At 46.0% G+C, this 6,000-nt stretch overlaps 1 long non-coding RNA gene across 2 annotated transcripts in view; it reads left to right on the top strand.

Moving 5' to 3' along the window:
• The first annotated feature begins 1,447 nt into the window (after positions 1 to 1,447).
• Positions 1,448 to 6,000, top strand: part of LOC147360242 (uncharacterized) — a 63,076-nt gene continuing 58,523 nt past the window's right edge. The window contains exon 1 of one of the 2 annotated variants that reach the window (XR_015139042.1): positions 1,448 to 1,669. This is a non-coding gene — a long non-coding RNA (uncharacterized LOC147360242). The remainder of the gene's footprint in view (positions 1,670 to 6,000) is intronic. The other variant, XR_015139043.1, reaches the window with a different exon arrangement.

Raw genomic sequence — 6,000 nt, 5'->3', positions numbered from 1 at the left:
AATTAGAGCAGGGTCTTTATCAGAGTAATGCAACTGTAACCCCATTCAGATGCTTATTATGTTAGTTGTCCTTTGGCCAAGAGTCTTTTGAAAGGATGACCTGAGATGATATATGTGAAAGATCTGGTTTGTGGAGGATGCACAGTCAAGGCTAGTTTCCTCCTTCCATCTCTGACCCATAAACAGAGACAGATTTGGCTACAACTGACAAGAGTCAGACACGACTGAGCGACTTCCCTTTCACTTTTCACTTTCATGCATTGGAGAAGGAAATGGCAACCCACTCCAGTATTCTTGCCTGGAGAATCCCAGGGACAGAGGAGCCTAGTGGGCTGCTGTCTATGTGGTTGCACAGAGTCGGACACGACTGAAGCAACTTAGCAGCAGCAGCAGCAGCAGCAGACCCTCAGAAGAAGCTGTGCAGAGGGGAGAGTCTGGGGAATAACTCAATAGGCTTCCCCTCCTCTTGCAGCCCATCTGATGATAAAAGAGACTTTGCCCCTGGGGTCCTTAACACTGCAAGCCTCCGCAAGCAGGGCTGTCTTCTCCTGGGGTTTGCTCCTTTGACATTTTCCCAGTGCCAGGAGCTGGTCTGGTCATAAGCCCCAGTACACTGACCTTTATAAAGATTCTAGGGTGTTCACACTGCATTCATTTTTTTTTTAAATTTTATTTATGGATTTAGTTTTGGCTGTGCTGGGTCTTCATTGTTGCATGGGCTTTTCTCTAGTTGCTGTGAGCAGGGGCAACTCTCTAGTTGTTATCCACGGGCTTCTCACTGCAGTGGCCTTTCTCGTTGCAGAGCACAGGCTCCAAGCATGTGGGCTTCAGTAGTTGCGGCTCCCAGGCTCTAGAACACAGGCTCAGTAGTTGTGGCACGAGGGTTTAATTGTTCCACGGCATGTGGGATCCTCCTGGATGGGGATTGAACCTGTGTCTCCTGCATTGTCAGGCAGATTCTTCACCACTGAGCCCTAGGGAAGCCCGCTTCATTTAAAAAATCTTTTTATTTGACTGCATCAGGTCTTCGTTGTGACATGAAGGATCTTTAGTTGTGGCATGCAAACTCTTAGTTGTTGCATGTGGGATCTAGTTCCCTGACCAGGGATAGAACCTGGGGCCCCCTGCGTTGGGAGGGCAGAGTCTTAGCCACTGGACCTCCAGGGAAGCCCACACACCACATTCTTTGGGAAAGATTTTCAACTACACCCTTCCTTCTCATCCCACCTCTTGGGGGTTTCACCCATCTGTCCAAAGCTGTTTGCCAGATGCTGGATGTCCTGTGATGGCAGAGAAGTCCTCAAATTTTCCAGAGTCTTCAAAGGAAGGGTCTCAGATACCTCCTGGGGCTTAAACTTGCTGCAGGATAGGTAAGTTTGGTTGGAAATCTCCAGCTGAGTCTCGTTGATCTGTGTTACTGTAAGCACCAGAGAGTATTTTACTTCCTACTTCCCAACAGTTAGCCTTCGAAGCCAAGGCACCTGTTCCAGTTTAGCTGTTGCACTTTTGAATTCCCAGGGAGAATGATTTACCTCTTTCCTTTGCTCTAGTACATGTGATTTTGCGATTTGGGTAGTAACCCCGATTCCCTCCAGGAAAAAACATAAGACGGTGATTCAACAAGGGATAAAGATGTTTTTTCTCCTAGACTGTACATTCCTTCCATGAGGTATGTAATCTTAACTCCATTTTGCATCTCATGCTCGCTTACAGCACTAATCAGGGCTGCAACAGTAGTTAGCACCCATATTCCCCCCTCTCCACTGTTATTGTAATTGGCTGGAGTCATGGATGTCCTGGGTAACAGGGTATCAACTTCTGATTCTATTTGCTGGCTCTTCTAGGGTAAGGATGCCAGAGGCAGGGAGACTATAATGGAAAGCCCAGACAATTGGTATGGACTGTGTCTGATGGGGTCTTATCTTTAGCAAAGAGAGCATTTTTTATTTTAACAAAGGTGATTTTGTTAAAATTAACATAATTTTTATTCAAAACATGGGTGTTGACTTTATCATTTTTGCTTTCTGTAATGCTCTAAAGAGGAAACATCAGTCCACAAGCCATGGAGGAGGAAGATGTTACATTCTGAGACTTGGAGTGAATTCCCTACTTTTAAAAAAATTTATTTTATTTTATTTTTGGCTGCATGGGCTCTTCATTGCTGTGCCTGGGTTTTCTCTAGTTGTGGTGTGTGGACTTCTCGTTGAGACGTCTTCTCTTGTCGCCGAGCACAGGCTCTGGGGTGCCGCTTCAGTAGTTGTGGCACGTGGGCTTAGTTGCCCTGAGACATGTGGGATCTTCCCGGACCAGGGATCGAACCTGTGTCCCTGGCATTGGCAGGTGGATTCTTAGCCAGTGGACTACTAGGGAAATCCTGAATCCCCTACTTTTGAGACAAGAGACAGAAGATTGAGACTTCTGACTGTCAACCCCAAGTAAATGCCTTCATATGCCCCAGGCTCACCCTTCCCACAGCCTCAGGGGACACTGGACCAACCTTTGCCGTGAACCTTGCCAGTTTCTCTTTGCACCAATGCATAATGTCAAATGAGGGGCCCCCGCCAAGGCGCCTGCTGCTTGCTGCCAGGCACTCCTGATGACTTCAGCTAATTTCTGAGTCTGGAAACATTGTTGACAATGTGATTTCTGAAACGTGAAAGGCGTTATCTCGTCGTGCCATCTGCGGCGTGTCTGTCTGAGTTGGGGCTTCCGCTGCCACTCTGCCCCCTCGCAGCGACTCTCACTGCTCCGTCATCATCTCCCACAGCTAATTGCTCCAAACTGACAGGGAGTCTTTTTTCATTTAGAGATACAGAGAAATGGAACTTTCTTGCTGACGTTTCCAAGTCAAGCGTGACTTTTGGAATTGTAATTTGATCTTTTGGTTGGGAAGAGGTTTGGGGAAGGGCCTGATTTCAGCACTGGGTCAGGAACAACTCCCAAGAAAGAAGGAACTTTAAGAAGTGGTGACTGGGGTGGAAAACTCTCCTGTGATTCTAAGTTGCAGGGAGCTGGTCATTAAGTGGAGTGAGCTGCCTGGGAAGGTAGTGAGTTCTCTGTCACTAGAAGTATGCAAATGGAGATGATATTTTTTTATTTGCTTGGAAAGCCTTCAGTGGATTCAAGCTGTGTGGCTTTCAAGACAGAGTCGTAGAAGGTAGCATCTCTTTCTCTCTCTTTCTTTCCTCTCCCTCTCCACTTGTTCATTGTACTCAGCCACCATTTTGTGAGGAAGTCCAACTAGCCCACGCAGAGAGATGACTTGGGAAGCCAACCTTGCCCATCAAACATGTGAGTGAATGGACCTTCAGATGGTTTCAGACCCTAGTTTTTGGGTCTTTCAGCTGAGGCTTCAGATATCATGGAGCAAAGACAAATTGTTCTCACTGTGCCCCTCAAGAATTCCTGGTTCATGGAAGCCGTCAGAGCTAATGAATTATTATAGTTGTTTTATGCCCCTAAATTTTGTGGTTAGTTGTTAGATAATCACAGTCATTATCTCCATACCTACATCATGCTTCCTTCCAATATGCCACTAGAGCTTCTGAGATATATATATATATATATATATATATGTGTGTGTGTGTGTGTGTGTGTGTGTATGTGTATATATATATATATATATATATTTGATCTTTAGTTGTAGTATGTGGGGTCTTTTAGTCTTGGCAAGCATGCAAACTCTTAGTTGTGGCTTGTGGTCATGTGGGATCTAGTTCCCTAACCCGGGATCGATCCCAGTTCTCTTGCATTGCGAGCATGGAGTCTTAGCTACAGGACCACCAGGGAAGTCTCTGATATTTTTCTTCATAGCATTCTTCAAGAGTTTTTAATTACATATTTACACATTCAATTAATTTCTGTCTGCTCTTCCAGACTGGAAAATTTATGAGTGCCAGCAGTATGCCCATTTTGCTCACCAACACTTTGCCAGAGCCTGGCATAAAACGTGTCTAATAAATGTGTTAAATGAATGAACTAATGCATTCATTACCTTTCCCCTTTAATAGCTGCAGACACTTCAAGCTCTGCAAGTGAAAGCTCAAGGCATCATCCTACCCCTTGACTTGATCTTGGCAAAGGCACTGTTGCTTCTTCAGGTACTCAGACCACGAACTTGGAAACCACCTTAGTCATTTCCCATCCTGCTTCTCATAAAGGACTCCAGGTCTGTCCATTCTACCTTAATGCTCACTACTCTTTCGTTCCACCCCCATTACTCCACCTTGGTTCAGTCTCATCATTTCTTCCCTGCATCACGTCAATAGACTCCTGACCGGTTCACTTCTCTCCAACACATCATCTAAACTGGCAGGTGGACCTTTTCACAATGCATATCTGAGCCTTTCATTTTTGGCTGAAAATTGTTCACTGGCTCCACATTGTCTTTATAATAAAGTCCAAAATCCTTGGTGGTCACCCCAAATCATTTGTGGAGACAGGCAAGACAGAAAGTAAAGACACCAAAGCTCCTTGCGGGGTCCTACAGTTCATCAGCGATCTTCCCGGGGATCACCCCACATCTTTCATCTCTTGCTACTTGCCACCTCCTCTTTCCTCCCCGACCCAGTCCCAGATGTGTGCTCCAAACACATCAAGCTCTTTGGGTTCATCCTAAATCATCTGTATTCATTTAGGTGCCAGAGATATAAATCCAACTTGAGCTAACTTAGGTCATAAGAAGAGTTCAGTGGCTCAAGGGATCTAAGGAATTATTTTAGGAAGGGCAGGGACGAGAGTTTCCAGACAACTAGACCAAGGAGTCAAGTAATTACCTCCATCTATTCCAGCATGTCAGTGTCATCCTTTCTCATCACAAAAGGGCTTCTTCTATGCTCTCTTTACCATCCTAATCTTAATGGCATGAAACAACAACAATCATTTATTACCATCTCTCATGGTCCTAAGGGTTAACTTGGTACAGCTGGTTGCTTCCTGTCCAGGTTCTTTCACGTGGGTTGCAGTTCAATGTCAGTTGACGTTGAAGTCATCTTCCTTACTCACATATCTGAATCCTGGGCTGGGGCTGGGATAGCTGGGACTCCAAACACATTTCTCTGTATCTTTCTCTGGTCTCTCCATGTGCTCTCTCTAGAATAGCACCCTAGAAGCCAGAGTTCTTATATGACAGCTCAGAGCTCCAAAGGCTGGTGTCCCAAAAGAGATTGATAGAAGACTCATGGTCTTTTCTAACAGAATCTTGGAAGCTGCTTCTGCCACAGTCTGTGCATCAAATTAGTCAAAAAGACTCCTCCAGGTTCAAGGGGAGGGACCACAGATTCATCTCTTGATAAGAGAAACACCATGTTTGGGACTTCCCTGGTGGTCCAATGGCTAAGACTCTGTTCTCCCAAGGTAGGGGACCTGGGTTCGATTCCTGGTCAGCTAACTAGATCCCACATGCCACAACCTGACATAGCCAAATAAATAAATAAAAATAAATATTAAAAAAAAAAAGAATTCACCTGCCAGTGCAGGGAACATGGGTTCGATCCCTGATCCAGGAACCAAGGATCCACATGCTATGGAGCAACTTAGCCCATGCACCACGACTACTGAAGCCCATGCACGCTTGAGCCTGAGTTCTGCAACAAGAGAAGCCATCACAATGAGAAGCTTGTGCACCGCAACTGGAGAGAGCCCGCACATTGCAACGAAGAGCCAGCGTGACCAAAAAGAGAGAGAGAGAAAGATCATGTTGAAAATCACCATATTTTGCTGCTGGAAACCTGATCTGCGACAATTCTTTGGTTTGTCATCTTACAATTTCAGCCACCCTTTGGCCCCAAGTTAAAATCCCTGAGAGTGGGGTTGGGGGTCCCAGGGCCCATTGTATGTCAGGCGACCCAAGCCCAGTGAACCTGGACTCGGGGAACGACTGTCCTAGAAGCACACGGCGGCCCTGGTGCCGCCTGTGTGGCAGGTCTCAGAGTGGGAGTGGTGCCAGGCAGGCAGTCCCTTGAGTGTTCATGGCTCCAAGAGCAGTATGTAGTGCCTCTA

Source organism: Bos grunniens, chromosome 13 (genome assembly GCF_055505025.1).
Source record: "Bos grunniens cultivar Pamir isolate PY7600 chromosome 13, Bosgru_T2T1.0, whole genome shotgun sequence".
Lineage (NCBI taxonomy): Eukaryota > Metazoa > Chordata > Mammalia > Artiodactyla > Bovidae > Bos > Bos grunniens.
The sequence above is the reverse complement of the archived record's forward strand: the minus strand, read 5'-3'. Positions and strand labels throughout refer to the sequence as shown.